Source organism: Schistocerca nitens, chromosome 7 (assembly GCF_023898315.1).
Source record: "Schistocerca nitens isolate TAMUIC-IGC-003100 chromosome 7, iqSchNite1.1, whole genome shotgun sequence".
Lineage (NCBI taxonomy): Eukaryota > Metazoa > Arthropoda > Insecta > Orthoptera > Acrididae > Schistocerca > Schistocerca nitens.
The window spans coordinates 557,600,322-557,623,561 of record NC_064620.1 but is presented as its reverse complement, the minus strand read 5'-3'; the positions used below and the strand labels follow the sequence as shown (position 1 = coordinate 557,623,561).

General features: G+C 43.8%; 1 long non-coding RNA gene and 1 other non-coding gene across 2 annotated transcripts in view; one reads left to right on the top strand and one right to left on the bottom strand.

Moving 5' to 3' along the window:
• LOC126195376 (uncharacterized) overlaps positions 1 to 23,240 on the top strand; it is a 2,074,073-nt gene that overhangs the window by 1,475,814 nt on the left and 575,019 nt on the right. The window lies entirely within an intron of this gene.
• Trnas-cga (transfer RNA serine (anticodon CGA)) lies at positions 2,247 to 2,321 on the bottom strand. The gene has a single exon. It is a non-coding gene; the product is annotated as a tRNA-Ser (tRNA).

Sequence of the window (23,240 nt, the reverse complement as noted above, 5' to 3'; positions counted from 1 at the left end):
GTTATTTTTAAATGTTTTCTATTGTTTGTTCTATCTCTTTCGGCTGAAGAGCAGCGCATATGCTGCTGCCAGCCCGCCCCGAAGGGAAATTTAAATACAATAAAGACAGAAAAAAAGAAAAAAAACAGCAGCACTGGCAGTAATAGACCGGCACTAGGAGAGCACTATGATAGCAGTTATTAGTGATCCATATCCGTTGCTTGTCTGGACATACTATACAGAGAAAGACACGGACTGTTTGCCTGTCGCCTATCGCTTGCGACACGTTCTTGTAATACAAAATAAAGTATTGTCTGTCTTCTTTATTGTAATAAAAACTATTGATGTGATTTGCTTAAATTGTTGTATAGCATTCCGAGGTAGGAGGAGATTAGTGTTTAGGGTCCCGTCCACAACGAGGTGATTAGAGACGGAGCACAAGCTCGGATTACGGAAGGGTGGGGAAGGAAAGAGGCCGTAACCTTTCAAAAGGGACCAAACAGGCATTTGCCTGAAGCAGTTTAGGAAAATCACGGAAAATCTAAATCAGGATGGCCGGACGCGCGTTTGAACCGTCGTCCTTCCCAACTCGAGTCCAGTGTGCTAACTACTGCGCCACCATAGCATTCCGAGAAAGCAGCATCCTTTAGGCACTCTATACGAGACGATTGTCCGTTCCCGGTAGCTGAGTGGTCAGCGCGACGGATTGTCAATCCTACGGGCCCGGGTTCGATTTCCGGCTGGGTCGAAGATTTTCTCCGTTCACGGACTGGGTGTTGTGATGTCCTACTCATCATCACTTCATCCCCGTCAACGCGCAACTCGCCGAAGTGGCGTCAAATCGAAAGAGTTGCACCCGGTGAACGGTCTACCCGATGGGAGGCCCTAGTCACACGACATTGTTTTTACGAGACGATTCAGGACTCCACAGGAAGCATATTGATCGTAATATCTGCAAGCAGGGTTTCTGAATGAAACCTGAAATTACTGAAATTCAGTGCACATGACTTGACTGTCCCTACGGCTCGTCTCGTTGTCGTGGCTAGATCACTCCATGTTAATCTGCACGTGAAGGGCGAAGTGGCAGCACACTCGATCATTGTTTTTGTACCAACAAGTTGCGTCTGCGTCAAATTTCAGCTTAGCCCAAAGTATTACAAGTCCTCAGTTCATCTGGTCGTTGAGATGCCTGGCTACTTGTCTGATGAGGTATAGAGACGAAGTCCCACAGAGATGGACTGTGACGAAGAGCTCTAGCGATGAAAGGAGGTCGCTGCTCTGGCACGAGATGTAATTTTTAGTGCCTCGCAGGAGTATAAACTGACGTTGAGGATGGCGAAGAAACGTAATATTGATTGGCGACTCCATGGCGTGTTGTGTGCACCACGACCAAATAGTGTATATAATTGGAAGGAAAATCAGCATTGGCCGTATTTTGTTGTTTTATTGTCAGCAAAGTCGATTTTCGGGCACTTTAGTGTCCATCCTCAGTTCTAGAAGTTAAAAATTTTTTCACGTAACGGTCAGAGAGTATAAAACCGAAAATCACACCCACACCTGCGTATGAACATAACAGTTGGTAGGAACATGCCTGTAATATACAATTAAAATTGGTAGGCACTGGTATCAAGCTATAACCACAAGCCTGGAGCGATGAAATAAACTGAGGCCGCTGTTTACATGCACCTGTACAGCAGACCTCGGTGTTCAAAAAATGGTTCAAATGGATCTGAGCACTATGGGACTCAACTGCTGTGGTTATCAGTCCCCTAGAACTTAGAACTACTTAAACCTAACAAACCTAAGGACATCACACACATCCATGCCCGAGGCAGGATTCGAACCTGCGACCGTAGCAGTCGCACGGTTCCGGACTGCGCGCCTAGAACCGCGAGACCACCGCGGCCGGCAGACCTCGGTGTGACAGGGCTTGCAACGCCCTCTATGTGACACGTGTCACGTGAAGACTTAATATTGCTGGTTTTGCAAGATATTAACACAAAATACCTCTTGTGCATTTGTGGCTCATGAAGTAATTCAAATTTAAAATGTACGTAAAAAACATAGCAGACGAAGGGGGAAGGAAACATCTAAAATACACTGGCGTATTGTTTTTTAAAAAAACCAACTTGGAAAACATAAAACAGATCGATAATAAGTTGTCAGAGTACAGGACAAGTAAAAGATAGAAAGAAAAGGGAAAAAATTATATATGAATAACATGAAATGAGGTATAACACATGAAACTTCCTGGCAGATTAAAACTGTGTTCCCGACCGAGACTCGAACTCGGGACCTTTGCCTTTCGCGGGCAAGTGCTCTACCAACTGAGCTACCGAAGCACAACTCACGTCCGCTACTCACAGCTTTACTTCTGCCAGTACCTCGTCTCCTACCTTCCAAACTTTCCAGAAGCTCTCCTGCGAAACTTGCAAAGGTCCCGAGTTCGAGTCTCGGTCGGGCACACAGTTTTAATCTGCCAGGAAGTTTCATATCAGCGCACACTCCGCTGCAGAGTGAAAATCTCATTCAGGTATAACAGTTTTTAAAAAAAACATAGTACCCACCATCTGGCATGGGAAGTTAGAAGTACAGCGTTCGTGATTTACGTACACTATTACGTTAAGACTAAGGATTCAAATATATAAAAAAGTAATAGTACGAAAATGTCATTACGTAATAATTAAAATGACATGAAACACAATATTCATTATCAAAAAGTTTTGAAGTTGTAGGCAAACAATTATGTTATCATATTTAACCGACATGATGATGTACATCTCGTTTGTCCCTGTGGACAAGCTATCAGTATTATAACAATGGTTATACGCTTCCGCATAAGCACTGGGTCGGAACCCATACATACATGACATCAAACATACACGGTTGCTTAATGTAAAACATAGCACCGACAATTTGGCGTGGGAATTTAGAAGTATATCGTTCTTGATTTACGTAAAAAATTACGTTAAAACTGAGGTGTCAGATATATAAGAAACAGTAATAGTACGAAAAATGTCACTAAGTAACAATTCAAATGCCATGAAACAATATTCATTACAACTACAAAAAAGTTTTGAGGGTGTAGACTAACAATTTTGTTATCATAATTAACGACGCGATGATGTACATAGCATTTTTTGTAACACACGCTTCCACATCAGCACTGGGTCAGAACCCATACATACATTCACAGGTTGATAAAACAGTAATAAAATTGCCAAGTAACCGGTTTTCAATACTAACAAAAATAATTTGATTTTACATAACTTATAGTAGCAGTGGGACCCATATGAAATAAAAGCAGAGTCAAATATACCTATAATTCTAATTGTGTTATTGAAATAAATTTAAAATACAAGTTGTGAACAAGTACTATATTTCATACATCGAGAAACCATCATTAAGTAGGACAGGTAATAGTGCCACTTATTCCAGAAATGTACATCGTACTTTAGAGAAATTAAAACCAGGTTATGCACGATATCCAGCACTTATTCAAACAGAAAAGGAGTTATTAACATACATCAAAAATAATTACATAGAAGTGAAAACAGGTTAAAATCACTTTGTGTCAACGCCTAAGGGATGTCGACTGTAGTAAAATTATGTTCAATAGGCGTCCAGAAGTTCTGAAAATCGAGGAACAAAAGGGAGCATACTTTTTTTTTTTTTAAAAAAAAGAGTTACGTTATTAGAACAAACCGAGAACATATGTGACTATGTGTTGAGATAGTTGGAATAGTGGCCATTGTAAGTGTTCTCATAGCGACTATGACTGAGGCGTTGTATATAAGGAATAACAAGCATCTGGCTACGAAACAAGCCTCCATCTGATGCCTCTTCCTATCGTCCTATTTGTCTATCATCAGTGTTTGGCAAGATCTTGGAATCCATGCTTATCTGGCGCCACCAACACCGCCTCCACCAAAACCACCTCCTCCCCAAAACCAAATGTGGCTTTCGACCTTCCTTCTCTGCCAATGACCAACTCCTCCGCCTCACTCATCTCCTCTCCCTCCAGCTTAACTCCCGTCGCTCCGCCATTTTTGTCTCCCTTGACCTCAAAAAGGCCTACGACCGTGTCTGGCATCCCGGTCTCCTGTTTAAACTCCAAACCTACGCCCTTCCTGTCAACTACATCCGTCGGATGGCCTCCTTCCTCTCCTGTCGCCCCTGCTATGTTACCATCCATAACACCAATTCCCACACCTTCTACCCCTCTGCAGGTGTGCCCCAGGGCTCTGTCCTCTCTCCTCTCCTCTACCTCCTGTACACAGTAGATATGCCCCAACCCCCGCCCCCCTCTAGTACACCTCTTGCAATATGCCGATGACACCGCATTCCTCGCCCTCGCTCCTACCCTCCAACGGTCCCAACGCATTCTGCAGTATCACTTTGACCTTTTTGCCGCTTGGTGTAACCAGTGGCTCCTGAAAATCAATCCTTCCAAGACCCAAGCAATCATTGTAGGTCATACCACTCGCTCCTTCCGGCTCCTGGATTTCTCCCTTAACGTCTGCGTCCGTCCTGTCCGCCTCACCCCCACCCTCACCTATCTTGGCCTCACCATTCACCTTCACCTCACCTGGATCCCTCATCTCCGCTCCATCCAATCCAAAGTCTTCAACCGCCTCCGACTCCTCAAACTCCTCTCTGGCCGGACATGGGGGTTGCACCCCTCTACCATCCTCCACACGTACAAATCCTTAATCTGTCCCATCCTCTGTTATGCCAGTCCCACCTGGACATCTGCCCCCCCCCCCTCCAAAATTCTGTAAGTCCCATTAGATCCTTGAGCGTCATGCACTCCGCCTTGCCTTCTGTGTATGCCTCCCATCCCCCACACATATTCTCTATGACCTCATTCTTTTCCCCCATCTGCTCCTATTCCTTGAACATATCCACATACTCTACACCTCCCGCTGCCTTGATCCCCCTCACCACCTGGTTGCTCCTCTCCTCTCCCGTCCCTGCCCCCTGCCACGCCTTCACTGTTGTGTCCCCCCTACCCTCCATCTCTACACCCTTCATCTCCTTTCCCAGGGTGGCCTCCATCAACCCCCTCTCCCAGATGATGCCCTCTCTCCCTCCATTTATTCCTCCTATCAACTCTGATCCTCACCCCCCTCCTTTCCTCCGTCCTTACCCTGGGCTCCCTCTTCCCCCCTCCTATCCTGTGTTTCTCCCCGCCTAACCTCTCCCTACCTCCCTTCTCCCCTCCCCGCGAGTCTTTTGGCTTCCCGTCCTCTGCCTTCCTCACTCCCTGTCGTGTCTGCCCAGCATCCCCCACCCCTCTATGGGTCCTCATCCTCCATCGGCTCCTTTCACCCCTCCCCTTCGCTTTTCCTCTCCTTCTACCCTTTTTTATTTTCACATCATCTGTCCAGTTCCCCCCCCCCCCCCCGCCCACCACCACCACCTGCTCTCAGCTGGGGTATGTCACATTTGCCAACTTTTTAGTGCAGTGTTCCAGTGAATATTCAGTGTTGTTCATTTTTCTAGTGTTGCGAACAGAAACGATGTTGTCGCTGGGTGTGAATTTTATGTCTTTTGCGAACAGAAACCAGACTGTCGCCGTGTTTTTTAATTGTCTGTCTATTATTTTACCAGTCTGTTTCGTATGTATTTTATTAGCATCATCATCCCTTTGTTCTATGTTTTAAGTTCCACGATTTTTTCGCCATGTTACTATTAAAATCTCCGATTTTATCGCCTGTTTTTATTATTTATTCTCTTCATCTTTTTAAAACAAAGTCTGTAGGCTGAACAGCGGCATACTAAGCTGCTGCCAGCCCGCCCCCTTCGGGGGGAATCGAAATTCAATAAAGAAAAAAAAAACTGACTACGAACTGCTAATTGTGATTATTGGGAATAAGTTAACAACTTTTTTTCATAGGAAATCGGAGAAGCATTCCCAAAAATGCGTGCTTCTCGATATCGTTTGCTCGTTAAGTAGCGCGATATCTGGAGATTTCTGATGGCAAAAAATCTCCATCACTTCCATAAGGTCGAAAAAGCGTCCTTTTGCACCCTTGTGCAACAACTTCAATTGCGCTGTCAAGTCTGGAGTTGTATGACCAGTGCCTATCAGATGGACTGCAAAATTCGATTTTTCCGCAATATCTTTCCTCTCAAGTGCTACTGGTTCACGGAACCTCGTTTCTAATTTTCTTCCAGTTTGCCCTATGTAACCTGCATCACACGTGGCACACATAAGCTTGTAAACACCTGATTCATGCAAGAAATTGCGTTCATGAATGTTATTCTTTAAAAGCACGCCTAGTCTGTTCGTCGTTGAGAAACCTACATTAATATTCCTCTTCTTGAATACTCTGACAATTTTATTGCTAATGGGACCATAGAATGGAAAAGTGATAAATTTTTGGTTTTTAGTTTCGCTTGTCTTATTCTGACTTAAATTATCTTTACTATAATTTTTGGATACCATCTCATAAATGTTAATGACGTATTTTAACGGGCAATTATTATTTCTTGCAACGTGTTTGACTATGTTTAACTCTTTCTCATGGTTTTCAGTGCATAATGATAATCGGAAAATACGATTAAATGCATAATGGAAAAACGCCTTTTTGTGTTGGTCAGGGTGTTGTGAACCATAATCTAAGATGATATCTGTAATTGTTGACTTTTTGTAAATGTCAAATGTATGTTTTCCATTATCCCTTCTAATGGTTAGATCTAAAAAATTAATGACTCCATTCTGTTCTTTTTAACTGTGAAAGTAATCTTGTTCTGTAAACCATTAAATGTACTGACGACTTCGTCAATATCAGACTGACTGCCATTAATTAGCAATAGCGTGTCGTCTACATATCATTAGTAGTATACGATCCATTCAGCTAATGTGGGAAAATCTTTTAGTAATTTCAGTTCAAGATAGTTAATAAAGATGTCTGCCATAATCCCTGACACAGTGTTTCCCATGCTGAGTCTGTCCTTTTGGACTTAAATTTCGTCATTAAATGTGAAGTAGTTACACTTGAAGCAGAATGATAACAGTTCTATGAACTCATTGATTTACACGCTGGACATACTACTGTGGTTTCTGAGATAAGCGTCAATAATTTGTAGTTTCCTCAGTGGGGATATTCGTATATAAATTGAAAATGTCTAGCGAAAGAAACGTCATAGTGTCTGCTATAGGTACATCTTTTATTTTCTCTACTAATGGGGCACTATTTCTAACGGAGAACTGTTGCTCAAATTTATAATGCTTATTCAAAATAGTTAGGCATTTTTTCGCAACATTCACCAATCGGCCCCCTTTCCCATGAACTACAGGCCTAATGGGGATAAACTCCTTATGAACCTTGACTTGTGATCGTAGCCTAGGAATTTTTGGATTCATTACCTTGAGATACTATATCTCACGAGGGGCTATTAAATTTGAAAGTGATTTAAGTTTCTCATTTAACTTTCTTCGAATCTCTGTCGTTGGATCTCTCGCAATTGACGTAATACCGTTTTCTTGAAAAAATTGTAAAGTTTTTTCTACATACATTTCTTTTGTAACAATAATAACAGAATTCCCTTTGTCTGCCTTTCTGACAATTGCATTACTTTCTTGTAATTTTTTATTCATGCTTTTTACTTTCAAAACATCCCTCCAGTTTTGATTATTTGCTTTTTCTGCCTCGCTCTTTAATAGCTTTTCTACCACTACAGCCATTTTATTCTGTTCTACCTTATTTATTTTACAACAATCCATCGCGAATTTTACCTGCACTAGTGTATTCTTAATTGCCCTACCATCCAATTGTTTATGTACGTTGTATTTAAAACCCTACTCAACAGTTCATTCTCTTCTTGATTAAATATTTTACACTGATCAGCTGACATTATGACCACCGACCTACTGTCGATATCAACCCGTCCAGGAGATAGCAGCGTCACCTGGCGGAGAATGACTGCTGGTCAGCCGCATACACGGTGCATGTAGGGTGAGTGAGCGTGCTGTCCGTGTGTAGAGTGAGGAAGGTGAGCGGCCTGTCTAAGTATGACAGAGGGCAGACTGTGATGGCCCAGAGGCTCGACACGAGTATTTCGGAAACTGTGCGACTTGTTCGGTGTTCAAGGAGTGCTGTGTTGAGTCTCCCCAACGCGTGGCGAAACCAAGGTGAAACCACGTCCAGACGTCGTGGGGTTGGGCGGCCGCCCCTCATTACAGACATCGGACGCGGTAGGCTGGACCAACTGGTAAACCAGGACAGGCAGCGATCTGTGGCGGAACTAACATCAGACTTCAATGTTGGGCACAGAACAAATGTATCTGATCACAGTGCACCGAATTCTCCTAACGACTCCGCAGCCTACAGCCCATGCGTGCGCCAATGTTAACACCTCCGTATCGGGAACTACGACTGAAGTAGGCACGTAACCATCGGCAGTGGCCGTTGGCAGTGGTAGAGCGTCACACGGCCTTATGAATCAACATACCTACTTCGTCATGCCGATGGGACAGCACGAATCCATCGTCTTCCAGGGGAACAGCGCCTTGACACCTGTACTCCGAGCTGACACAAGCTGGCGGCGGCTCTATTATGCTCTGGGGAACTTTTATATGGATATCCATGAGTCCAGTGGAGCTCGTACAAGGCACCATGACGGCTAATGACTATCGTACACTGGTTGCAGGCCACATGCTACCCTTCATGGCCATTATGTCTCCTGATGGCTGTGGCGTTTTTCAGCAAGACAATGCGCCATGTCACAAGGCCAGCAGTGTGATGTAGTGGTTTGAGGAACACAGTAGCGAGTTCTAGTTTATGTGCTGCCCCCCCCCCCCCCATATCATAAACTCTGAACCCGATCTAACACATCTGAAATGTGATTGAAGGTGATGTCAGAGCTCATGGGCCACCCTCCACGGAATTTACGGGAATTAGGTGACTTGTGTCTGCAGATATGGTGGCAACTCCGTCCATCCCTCCAGCGGCTACCAAGGCCTCACTGCTTCAATGCCACGTCCCGCAGCCGCTGTTATCGGTGCCAAAGCTCAACATACCGTGGTCATAATATCCTGGCTGATCAGTGTATACTATTATACGGTCCAAAGAGTATGTAACATGTATGTTTATTCACATTATTTCTTCTATAACGAGGAAATGGCTAAGAAATCTAGAAACTAGTTCGTCACTGGTGGTAGCGTCTTTGTTTTATTTACTAATACTCTGTACAAGACATGGCCTGCAGATTCCATCAACGTAAAGTGATTACCCTCAGAAGTAGGAAGGAGATTACTTTTCTGTCTTTTGTAATTGATTTTGGAATGAAGGTTTAAAGCAAATTGCTTTGGCTACTGCAGCGCAAATAAGAAATAACTCTAAACACGAAAACTGTCAGTGGGCGGGGAAGATTTAGGGCGCTCCCTGGGCGACGAAAACTCGACGTCGCCGGCGACTTTAATCAGTTAAATTGACGCCGAATTCCAGCCCTGGGGACGAGCGAGGCTGCCTAGGCAGACTCTCCCCCCCCCCCCCACCTACTCCCACGCCTTGTAAAGTTTGCGTCGAGCAACTTGTTGCGGCTCGCTGCACCCAAGGGGTTGTACTCCCCTGGATGTCTCTTCGGCGCGCCCTTCACGCTTCTACCGTTCCAGTGATGCTGTTGGAGATCAAAAGACGTAACAGATAGCGTAGCCTGCTAAATATACAAAGTGACAAAAAAAATCCTTATTTTTGAAGTGATATCAGCACCTACACATAACGTCCTGGCAGGTGTGACTCCGCAATCTCTATACAGGGTGTTACAAAAAGGTACGGCCAAACTTTCAGGAAACATTCCTCATACCCAAATAAAGAAAAGATGTTATGTGGACATGTGTCCGGAAACGCTTAATTTCCATGTTAGAGCTCATTTTAGTTTCGTCAGTATGAGGTTCATTCCAACGTGATCAAATTGTAAATTTTCATAATCAATATTTGTGGGCTGACGAGAATCCGCACGCAATTGTGCAATCACATCATCAACACAGATTTTCTGTGAACGTTTGGGCAGGCATTGTTGGTGATGTCTTGATTGGGCCCAATGTTCTTCCACCTACACTCAATGGAGCACGTTATCGTGATTTGATACGGGATACTCTACCTGTGCTGCTAGAAAATGTGCCTTTACAAGTACGACACAACATGTGGTTCATGCACGATGGAGCTCCTGCACATTTCAGTCGAAGTGTTCGTACGCTTCTCAACAACAGATTCGGTGACCGATGGATTGGTAGGGGCGGACCAATTCCATGGCCTCCACGCTCTCCTGATCTCTACATCTACATCTACATGACTACTCTGCAATTCACATTTAAGTGCTTGGCAGAGGGTTCGTCGAACCACAATCATACTATCTCTCTACCATTCCACTCCCGAACAGCGCGCGGAAAAAACGAACACCTAAACCTTTCTGTTCGAGCTCTGATTTCTCTTATTTTATTTTGATGATCATTCCTACCTATGTAGGTTGGGCTCAACAAAATATTTTCGCATTCGGAAGAGAAAGTTGGTGACTGAAATTTCGTAAATAGATCTCGCCGCGACGAAAAACGTCTTTGCTGTAATGACTTCCATCGCAATTCGCGTATCATATCTGCCACACTCTCTCCCCTACTACGTGATAATACAAAACGAGCTGCCCTTTTTTGCACCCTTTCGATGTCCTCCGTCAGTCCCAACTGGTAAGGATCCCACACCGCGCAGCAATATTCTAACAGAGGACGAACGAGTGTAGTGTAAGCTGCCTCTTTAGTGGACTTGTTGCATCTTCTAAGTGTCATGCTAATGAAACGCAACCTTTGGCTCGCCTTCCCCACAATATTATCTATGTGGTCTTTCCAACTGAAGTTGGAACCCTCTTGACTTTCATTAATGGGGGCATTTGAAAGCTCTTGTCTACGCAACCCCGGTACCAAATGTAGAGACTCTTCGTGCTCGTATTGTGGACGGCTGTGATACAATACGCCATTCTCCAGGGCTGCATCAGCGCATCAGGGATTCCATGCGACGGAGGGTGGATGCATGTATCCTCGCTATCGGAGGACATTTTGAACATTTCCTGTAACAAAGTGTTTGAAGTCACGCTGTTACGTTCTGTTGCTGTGTGTTTCCATTCCATGATTAATGTGATCTGAAGAGAAGTAATAAAATGAGCTCTAACATGGAAAGTAAGCGTTTCCTGAAAGTTTGGTCGTACCTTTTTGTAACACCGTGTATAGTGCCCCACGGATGGCATTCGTTATCAGATTTAGCCTCACCTTGTCCTGTATATGTTGTATTTGAAGATCTGAGACGAGCATTTGATAGAACGAAATTGACAAGTCTCTTGGTTAGCGCTGACTAGATAGATGGAAGGCTGTTAACCAGTTTACGTAATCAGGATTCACAAAAGTAAGAAATGAAGCGAAAAAAAGTGTGTGAAATCTTATGGGGCTTAACTGCTAATGCCATCAGTTCCTAAGCTTACACACTACTTAACCTAAATTATCCTAAGGACCAACACAAACACCCATTCCCGAGGGAGGACTCGAACCTCCGCCGGGACCAGCCACACAGTCCATGACTGTAGCACCCCAGACCGCGCGGCTGAAGCGAAAATGTCTGAGTCAATTAAAATAGGTAGGAGTGTGAGTCCCGGATTCAATTTGTCAGCGAAATTATGCCTACATTTATTTCGATGCCATGGTAAACAATTTTTTTTTCAGGAAGGAACAAGAGTTGCAATAGATTTAAGGGAAGTCGAATGTACGAGTACAACCTTGCTCAAGATACGACGGTATTAGCTAAAGAAGAGAAGACAGTCGGTAGCAATTCGGAGGACAAATAGTATGAAAATAATTGATAAAAATACGAAGACGTGATCATAACCAGAGAATAAGGAAGAAATTATGAGAACTGGGAATGATATGGTTAAAATGGAAGATGATTTTAAGCATCTGAGATACAGAATAAGCAGTGACATCAAATCCAGAGAAGTAAAAAAGAAGATACCAACGACAAAAGAGTTATTTTGCGGAACAATTAAAACTTTTCCTTTGACCAATACATGAAGAGTTAAGGGAATGATTGACGATTTACGTAACAATGAAACATCGGCATTGTGAAACCTCGAGGAATAGAGAGCAGAACACCCTGAAATGTTGGCCTGGAGAAAGATACGAGGTTTCCATTGTAGAGGTACGCTGAGGAATGTGGAGGAACCAAAATAGGCGATCGAGGAAAGAAGCTGCTATTCTTAACTGTGAATTGTCAAAACGTCAGAGAAAGGAAAAGTAAACTATTTTATACTTAATATCATGTAAGATTTGTAAAACTGTTAAGCGAAGAGGATGGCGGAGAGTAGGAAACAAAGTATGATGTTCAACTTGCAATGAGGGATCACCTTGATGATGTTTATGATGGTGATGATAGTGATGACAATGATGATGTATTTTATTTGTTGAATATAGAGTGGGTTTCATATTGCCCACTTTGGAAACCATTAGGGCCCTGTTATGTTTTCGGTATTATTTACTGTTGCTGCCATGCACAAAAATTACCAACACTTTTTTTAAGAAAAGCACAACCAGAGTATACAGGGTCATATCTGGGCCAAAAGTCATTAACTGATTACATAATGCTTACGGAGAAATCATCATCAGTGGTAAATGTACAAGAGAATATCGAGGATGTGACACCTACTCCGATCGTTATTTAGTAATTTCTGAAACGAATGTATTTAACAAGATGCAGAAGGATAATATAACACTCGCAAATATAAGGAAACAACAATCAAAGTACATTGTTACAAGATAAAAGCATACAACGCTTACACGAAAAGACTAAATGAACAAATGCTAACAAAACTCACGACTGAAGTTATTAATGAAGAAAAGGAAAATGTAATTAGTAGTGTTCAGAAGGCAGTATATGCATCACTGGGAACAAGACTTGAAACATATAATAAGAAGGTGAGAGGTTCCTCCTGTTTTGGACAGCATTTTATTTTCCAAATTTTCCATTTCGCTGTAACACTGCAGATAGCAGAAATGATCCTCTGCCTTAAGCTACACTGCAGAACACGATAGCTCCCAGCAGGAAACTGGTTCCCACGAAGATATTGGAGACGAATCGACCGTATGGCACCGTTGTGAATCATTGGAGTAGAGTGAAGGATACGAGCTTCGAGAAAGAATGTTGCTTGCCAGTCGATACATAAGGATCCACAGGAGTTCTGGCACGAAACTCAAAATTTTCTTCATAAATATTAGTTTTAGACTCCACTATTGGCATAGCAAACACTAGGAAAACTCTGTAGATCATCAGAGCTTTAATACAACAGTATCTACATCTACTTTTACATTTATTTGCATCTACGTAGATATTCTGCAAGCCACCGTAAGCTACGTGGTGTAGGATACCCTGCACCATTACTATGGAATTCCCTTCCTGTTCCACTCGCAAATGGAGCGAGGGAAAAACAACTGTCTACACTCCTGGAAATGGAAAAAAGAACACACTGACACCGGTGTGTCAGACCCACCATACTTGCTCCGGACACTGCGAGAGGGCTGTACAAGCAATGATCACACGCACGGCACAGCGGACACACCAGGAACCGCGGTGTTGGCCGTCGAATGGCGCTAGCTGCGCAGCATTTGTGCACCGCCGCCGTCAGTGTCAGCCAGTTTGCCGTGGCATACGGAGCTCCATCGCAGTCTTTAACACTGGTAGCATGCCGCGACAGCGTGGACGTGAACCGTATGTGCAGTTGACGGACTTTGAGCGAGGGCGTATAGTGGGCATGCGGGAGGCCGGGTGGACGTACCGCCGAATTGCTCAACACGTGGGGCGTGAGGTCTCCACAGTACATCGATGTTGTCGCCAGTGGTCGGCGGAAGGTGCACGTGCCCGTCGACCTGGGACCGGACCGCAGCGACGCACGGATGCACGCCAAGACCGTAGGATCCTACGCAGTGCCGTAGGGGACCGCACCGCCACTTCCCAGCAAATTAGGGACACTGTTGCTCCTGGGGTATCGGCGAGGACCATTCGCAACCGTCTCCATGAAGCTGGGCTACGGTCCCGCACACCGTTAGGCCGTCTTCCGCTCACGCCCCAACATCGTGCAGCCCGCCTCCAGTGGTGTCGCGACAGGCGTGAATGGAGGGACGAATGGAGACGTGTCGTCTTCAGCGATGAGAGTCGCTTCTGCCTTGGTGCCAATGATGGTCGTATGCGTGTTTGGCGCCGTGCAGGTGAGCGCCACAATCAGGACTGCATACGACCGAGGCACACAGGGCCAACACCCGGCATCATGGTGTGGGGAGCGATCTCCTACACTGGCCGTACACCACTGGTGATCGTCGAGGGGACACTGAATAGTGCACGGTACATCCAAACCGTCATCGAACCCATCGTTCTACCATTCCTAGACCGGCAAGGGAACTTGCTGTTCCAACAGGACAATGCACGTCCGCATGTATCCCGTGCCACCCAACGTGCTCTAGAAGGTGTAAGTCAACTACCCTGGCCAGCAAGATCTCCGGATCTGTCCCCCATTGAGCATGTTTGGGACTGGATGAAGCGTCGTCTCACGCGGTCTGCACGTCCAGCACGAACGCTGGTCCAACTGAGGCGCCAGGTGGAAATGGCATGGCAAGCCGTTCCACAGGACTACATCCAGCATTTCTACGATCGTCTCCATGGGAGAATAGCAGCCTGCATTGCTGCGAAAGGTGGATATACACTGTACTAGTGCCGACATTGTGCATGCTCTGTTGCCTGTGTCTATGTGCCTGTAGTTCTGTCGGTGTGATCATGTGATGTATCTGACCCCAGGAATGTGTCAATAAAGTTTCCCCTTCCTGGGACAATGAATTCACGGTGTTCTTATTTCAATTTCCAGGAGTGTATATGCCTCCGTATGAGCCCTAATTTCTCGTATTTTATCTTCGTGGTCCTTGCGCGCAGTGTATGTTGGCCGCGGTAGAATCGTTCGGCAGTCACCTTCAGATGTCGGTTCTCTAAATTTTCTTAGTAGTGTTTCTCGAAAAGCAAGTCGCCTTCCTTCCAGGGATTCCCATATGAGTTCCCGAAGCATTTCCGTGACACTTACGTGTTGTTTGAACCTACCCGTAACAAATCTAGCAGTCCGCCTCTGAATAGCTTCCATGTCTTCCTTCAGTCCGACCTGGTACTCAAGAATACATCGCACCAGCGCCCTGTATGTAGTATCCTTTACAGGTGAACCACTATTTCCAAAAATTCTCCCGTTAAACCGAAGTCGACCATTCGCTTTCCCTGCCGCAGTTCTCACATGCTCGTTCTATCTCATATCGCTTTGCAACGCTACGCTCAGATATTTCAACGACTTGACTGTGCCAAGCAGGACACTAGTAAAACTACATCCGAGCATTGTAGCTTTGATCTACCTATTTATCCGCATTAACTTACGTTTCTCCACATTGAGCGCTAGCTGTCATTCATCGCACCAATTGGAAATCCCACTATACAGTAAAACAGCTGTCAGCAGTCAAATGCATATTGTTAAATAAAGGGGCAAAAAGGGCTATGAGGATTTACGATGTATGCAAGAGATTTCAACTCCACGCCAATCTCTCCAGTCGGACGTTGTATGTACTTGCAGTCTTTTCTTATTTGATAGTCAGCAGTAGGACGTTCGCAGACGTTATCCATCTGTAATGGTCAGTTTTCCCACGCTCTCGAATTTTATTAATTGCGTGAGACGAATCGTTTCAGACTATTTAATTGTAACTATTTAATGGTGTCTACTAGTAAATGCATACTAGCGACATCTCAGGACTTATTTCAAGTAAATTACTTACCCACACGTACACTAATAATCACTGGTTACTAACTTGCATCTCTGAAGAATCTAACTCGCTACAAGAACTGCTTCAAGGGACAACTTCAAAGAAAAATTAAAAGAAAACAGGTATGAATAATTCCGATGTGCATATTCATTAAGACAGTCCAATAAATGGTTCGCTTAACCAATGCATTCTCTGGAGTTACCCTCCACCAGTTGTACTGTATGTCACCTACTCTATTTTATTTGGGCTTATAGCTGAACTAATTATCTTTTATGGTTGTTTGTTACCATGATGGGATCATGCTAAGAGGTTAAGAATATGGAAAGAAGAAACACAAAAATAATAAGAGAGAGTAAGGAAACATATCTACAATATCTGCAAAAAATAATTAACATCTACATCTGCATATATACTCCGCTAGCTACCAAGCGGTGTGTGGCGGAGGGCACAATTCGCGCCAAAGTCATATTTTCGGCCCTCTGTTCCACACGCGGATTGCGCGAGGGAAAAACGACTGTCTGAACGCCTCAGTACGCGCCCTAATTTCCCTTATCTTTGAATGGTGATCATTGCGCGATTTGAAAGTTGGTGGTAATAATATATGCTCTACATCCTCGGCAAAGATCGGATTTCGGAATTTAGTGAGCAGTCCCCTCCGTTTAGCGCGTCGCCTATCTGCAAGTGTGTCCCACTTCGTACTTTATATGAGATTTGTAATGCTCTCGCGATGTCTAAATGTACCAGTCACGAATCTTGCCGCTCTTCTTTGGTCCTTCTCAATCTCTTGAATCAGACACAACCGCTAAGGGTCCCATGCAGACGAACAGTACTCTAAGACTGGACGAACTAAAGTATTGTAAGCAATTTCCTTTCTTGAAGGACTGCATCGCTTCAGGATTCTACCAATAAACCGCGATCTAGAGTTCGCCTTGCCCGTTACTTGTGTAATATGATCACTCCATTTGAGATCATTTCGAATAGTCACACTTCTGGTCCGGTGAAAACAGGTTTATAAATACAAAATCAAGTAATGGTAATGCAGAAGTAGGTAAAATAATGAATGAAAAAGTAGGAACAGGGACAAGCTACTACTAACAGCATAGTGAACGCATTATTATAGCAAAAATAGACACGAAGCCCACGCCTACCACAATATTACGAGTTTATATGCCAACTAGCTCTGCAGAAGATGGCGAAATAGGAGAATTGTATGATGCGACAAAAGAAATTATTCAGATAGTTAAGGGAGACGAAAATTTAATAGTCTTAGGGGACTTGAATTCGATAGTAGGAAAAGGAAGAGAAAGACAAGTAGTAGGTGAATATGGACTGGGTGTAAAAAATGAAAGAGGAAGCCGCCTGGTAGGGTTTTGCACAGAGCATAACTTAATCATAGCTAACACTTGGTTTTAAAATAATGAATGAAGGTTGTATACATGGAAGAGACCTGGAGACACCGGAAGGTTTCAGATAGATTATATAATGGTAAGACACAGAGTTAGGAACCACGTTTTAAATTGTAAGACATTTCCAGGGGCAGATGTTGACTCTGACCACGATCTGTTGGTTATGAACTGTAGACTGAAACTGAAGAAACTGCAGAGGGTAGGAATTTAAGAAGACAGGATATGGATAAACTGAAAGAACCAGAGGCTGTAGAGAGTTTCAAATGAGTATTAGGGAGTGATTGACAAGAACAGTCGAAAGAGATACAATAGAAGAAGAATGGGTAGCTTTGAGAGATAAAACAGTGAAGGCAGCAGAGGGTCTAGTAGGTAAAAAGACGAGGGCTAGTAGAAATAGATGTGTAACAGAAGAAATATTGAGTTTACCTGCTGAACGGAGAAAATATAAAATTGCAGTAAATGAAGCAGGCGAAAAGGAACACAAACATGTCAAAAATGAGATCGACAGGAAGTGCAAAATGGTTAATCACGGATGACTAGAGGACAAATGTAAAGATGTAGAAGCATGTATCATTAGGGATGAGATAGGTACTGCCTACAGGAAGATTAAAGAGACCTTTGGAGAAAAGATTTAAAACTAGTCCGAAGCAAACAAAGGAAAGAGGAAAGGTGGAAGGAGTATATAGAGGGTCTATACAAGGGCGATGTACTTAAGGACAGTATTATGGAAACAGAAGTGGACGTAGATAAAGATGAAATGGAAGATATGATACTACGTGAAGCATTTGGCTGGGTTCTGAAAGACCAAAGTCGAAACAAGACCCTGGGAGTAGACAACATTCCATTAGAACTACTGACAGCCTTGGGAGAGCCATCCATGACAAAATTCTGCCATCTGGTGAGTAGTATGAGACAGGCGAAATACCCTCAGACTTCAAGAAGAATATAATGATTTCAATCCCAAAGGAAGAGGTTGTCGACAGGTGTGAAAATTACAACTATCAGTTTAATAAGTCACAGTTGCAAAATACTAACACGAATTCTTCACAGACGAATGGAAAAACTGGTAGAAGCTGACCTCGGGGAAGATCAGTTTGGATTCCGTAGAAATTCTGGAACACGCAAGACAATACTGACCCTACGACGAATCTTAGAAGATAGATTAAAGAAAGGCAACTCCTACGTTTCTAGAATTTGTAGATTTAGAGAAAGCATTTGACAATGTTGACTGGAATACTCTCTTTCAAATTCTGAACGTAGCAGTAGTAAAATACAGGGAGCGAAAGGCTATTTACAATTTATACAGAAACCAGATGGCAGTTGTAAGAGTCGAGGGGCACGAAAGGGAAGCAGTGGTTGAGAAGGGAATGAGACATGGTTGTAGCCTATCCCCGATGTTATTCAATCTGTATATTGAGCAAGCAGTAAGGGAAACGAAAGAAAAATTTGGAGTAGGAATTAAAGTATAGTGAGAAGAAATAAAAACTTTGACATTTGCCGACGAGATTGCAAATCTGTCAGAAACAGCAAAGAACCTGGAAGAGCTGCTGAACGAAATGGACAGTGTCTTGAAAGGAGGATATGAGATGAACATCAACAAAAGCAAAAAGAGGGTAATGGAATGTATTCTAATTAAATCAGGTGATGCTGAGGGAATTTATTAGGAAATGGGACATTTAAAGTAGTAAATGAGTTTTGCTGTTGGAGAGGCGGAATAACTGATGACTGTGAAAGCACGGAGGACATAAAATGTAGACTGGCTGTTTCAAGGAAAGGAATTCTGAAGAAGAGAAATTTGTTAACGTCGAGTATAGACTGCAGTTTCAGGAAGTCTTTTCGGAAGGTATTTCTATGGCGTGTATCCATGTATGGAAGTGAAACATGGACGATAAATAGTTTGGACAAGAAGAGAATAGAAGCTTTCGAAATTTGGTGCTACCGAGGAATGCTGAAGGTTAGACGGATAGATTACGAAACTAATGAGGAGGTATTGAACAGAAATGGGGATAAGAGGAATTTGTGGCATAACTTGACTAGAAGAAGGGATCAGTTGGTACGACGCGTTCTGAGGCTTCCAGGGATCGCCAATTTAGTGTTGGAGGGAAGCGTGGAGGGTAAAAATCGTAGAGGGAGACCAAGAAATGAATACTCTAAGCAGATTCAGAAGGATGTAGGTTGCAGTAGTTATTCGGATATGAAGAGGCTTGCACATGATAGAGTAGCGTGGAGAGTTGCATCGAACCAGTCTTTGGACTGAAGACCACAAACAGTGAATTCTGATCTCGCTTAGTGCTGCTTCAAGACACCTTCTGCATTTCCAGGTCGGTGAAAGCCGCGTTCCGTCACGTTCATAACAACTGCCAGCAGACTTCGTGACTCACCCTTCCCTTTTTCGTCGTCGGGTACCAGAACTCGTGCAGTGGCACCCAAAGGCACAAAAGGAATTTATTTCAGACTCCCTTTCAGTCCTACAAATCGTGATTTCGAAATGTGTTCGCTCTTCTCCCATTAACCGTCACATTTAAGATTTCACTGATCAATAATTTGTTGGGTACGTATCAAAACTCTTGTCAAAGACCCATTACAGATAAAAACTACTACGACTTACCCGATCGAATGCTTTTTCTAAATCCAAGGCGATTAATCGCGCTGTTGCTCTGCTTACTATAGCCGATCATTTTTCAGTAGCCAGCTGTTTCATGCTATATTGATCTCCCAGGAACTGCGGAAGTCTGAGACCGGATCGCCCTCAGACAGCTCTGTCCCAAAGAAAACAGAATTAAAAGAACGACTAAAAAAATTTAAAGCTATATGAGAGTGTGTTGGTAGGCAAATGTACGTCTGTGGGAAAGAGTGTGGTCATCAGATGAAAATTTTGATGTAAACAACAGACTACTGATAATTATATAGTATGAAAGATATCTGCATGGTTGTCAAACCTATGCAATCAAACTACACTCAGGAAGAGAGCAGCAGAACAACACATGTACTGCGTGTGAATTCCTAAGGGACCAAACGGCTGAGATCATAGGTCACTAGACTTACGCACTACATAAACTAACATGCTGAGAACAATGCACACACCCATGCCCGAGGGAGGACTCGAACCTCCGGCGCGAGGGGCCGCGCAACCCATGACGTGGCGCCTCAAACCGTGTGGCCACTCCGTGCAGTCATATGTGTAAGATGAGCAAATTTGCCTATCAGTATGTGATAAGAAAAGGGATGACAGTCAATGGACGGTAATTAACACACCGCCGCTGGGGTTACCACGGATATCACTTAAAGGGGTGGCAGGTGAAAAGTCAACGATCTGACCGGGTGATTCAGGTGGTAAAAAGGCTTGTAGCGGCACATCTGCAGAGGGACAGGAAAAAAAAACCTTTAGAAAGCTGCGGTTCGGAATTCCAAAGGGATACGAACAAAACCAGTGACGTATTCCAATCACGTGTCCAGCGAGTGCGACACACGTGAAGGTCAATGTACTTCAGACGTCTAGAACAGACACAAAACGTTCGATTGGCGGAAACGCACTAGGAAGGAGAAAGTTTCGACGCAGTTTAAATGAAGGGACATTGCGATTGGTAAAGAGAGTTTCTACAAAATAAGAAGAACGCTCCTATTGGCCGAAGTTGTATACATATATAGTGCGTGAACCACAATGTCATATGCGACAAAACGCAGAGTGGAACACTGTAACTTCCTCATTTTCTGTTTCAAATTGAACGGTGTCCGAGAAGAATGTTCTTAGTTTTGGCATGGATGAAAAAAATTTGCCAACAGTAGCGTAAAAAGATTCACCAGAACTGTTGATCTATGTGTCGGAAGCTATCTTAACTTAAGAGCCTAGAACGTTAGTCATCCCAAATGTTTTATCGGTGGAGCGCACACTGATACTATATGTTTACAGTGAGTTGTTATTTATAGTTTCTGAGGTGAACTTTCACTCGATAAGAGCCAAACGGCATTATCCTAACGTACTTCTCCAGCACAATATGTAACAGGTATGGGGCCCTTCCTAGAGGTGAGAAAAGTCCCAGGATAGCGATATGCACGTATACAGATAGCGGGTGTATTGCGTACACAAGGTATAAAAGTGCAGCGCATTAGTAGAGCTGTCGTTTGTACAGAAATGATACGTGTGGAAACGTTTCCAAAGTGCTTACGGCCGAACGGGGTAGCCGCCCAGTCTCGGGCGTCTTGTCAGGGTCCGTGTGGCTCCGCCCGTCGGAGGTTCGAGTCCTCCCTCGGGCATTGGAGAGTGTGTTGTCCATAGTGTTAGTTTAAGTTAGATTAAGTAGTGTGTAGGTTTAGGGACCGATGACCTCTCCAATTTGGTCCCGTACGACCTTACCACAAATTTACAATTTCCGTGATTACGGCAGCACGCCAGCAATTACCAGACTTTGAACGCGGAGTTGTAATTGGACCTAGACCCATGGGATTTTCCATTTCGCAAATCGTTTTGGCATTCGGTATTCCGAGATCCACAGTGTCAAGAGTGTGTCGAGAGTACCAAACTTCAAGCATTACCTCTCACGACGGACAACTTGACGACCGAGAGTAGGTACGTGACCATCTCGGTTGGAGCCAAGGCGAATGGAAAACCGTGGCCTGGTCAGATGCATCCCGATATCAATTGGTAAGAGCTAATGGTAGGTTTAGAGTGTGGCGCAGGCCCCACGAAGCCATGGACCCAAGTTGTCAACAGGGCACTGTGCAAGCTGTTGGTGGCTCCATAGTGGTGTGGGCTGCGTTCTCTTGGGATAGAGTGGGTCCTCTGTTCCAACTGAACCGATAATTGACTGGCATTGGTTATTCTCGGCTACTCGGACACAATTTGCTGCCATTTATATACTTCATGTTCCGAAACAACGATGGAACTTTTATGAGCGACAATGAGCCGCGTCTCCGGGTCACAACTGTTCGCGACTAATTTGAAGCACATTATGGACAGTTAGAGCGAATGATTTGGCCACTCAGATCGCCCCACATGAATCCCACCGACCATTTATGAGACAATATGGAGAGATCGAGATACGTTTGAAGTTCTCTAACGCTATAGATACAGCAACAAGGAATAGCGCAGTAGGCAGTACAGTTGAAGAGGAATGGACATCTCTAAAAAGGGCCATCACAGAAGTTGGAAAGGAAAACATAGGTACAAAGGAGGTAGCTGCGAAGAAACCGTGGGTAACAGAAGAAATACTTCAGTTGATTGATGAAAGGAGGAAGTCCAAACATGTTCCGGGAAAATCAGGAATACACAAATACAAGTCGCTGAGGAATGAAATAAATAGGAAGTGCAGGGAAGCTAAGACGAAATGGCTGCAGGAAAAATGTGAAGACATCGAAAAAGATATGATTGTCGGAAGGACAGCCTCAGCATACAGGAAAGTCAAAACAACCTTTGGTGACATTAAAAGCAACGGTGGTAACATTAAGAGTGCAACGGGAATTCCACTGTTAAATGCAGAGGAGAGAGCAGATAGGTGGACAGAATACATTGAAAGCCTCTATGAGGGTGAAGATTTGTCTGATGTGATAGAAGAAGAAACAGGAGTCGATTTAGAAGAGATAGGGGATTCAGTATTAGAATCGGAATTTAAAAGAGCTTTGGAGGACTTACGGTCAAATAAGGCAGAAGGGATAGATAACATTCCATCAGAATTTCTAAAATCATTGGGGGAAGTGGCAACAAAACGACTATTCACGTTGGTGTGTAGAATATATGAGTCTGGCGATATACCATCTGACTTTCGGAAAAGCATCATCCACACAATTCCGAAAACGGCAAGGGCTGACAAGTGCGAGAATTATCGCACAATCAGCTTAACACCTCATGCATCGAAGCTGCTTACAAGAATAATATACAGAAGAATGGAAAATAAAATTGAGAATGCGCTAGGTGACGATCAGTTTGGCTTTAGGAAAAGTAAAGGGACGAGGGAGGCAATTCTGACGTTACGGCTAATTATGGAAGCAACGCTAAGGAAAAATCAAGACACTTTCATAGGATTTGTCGACCTGGA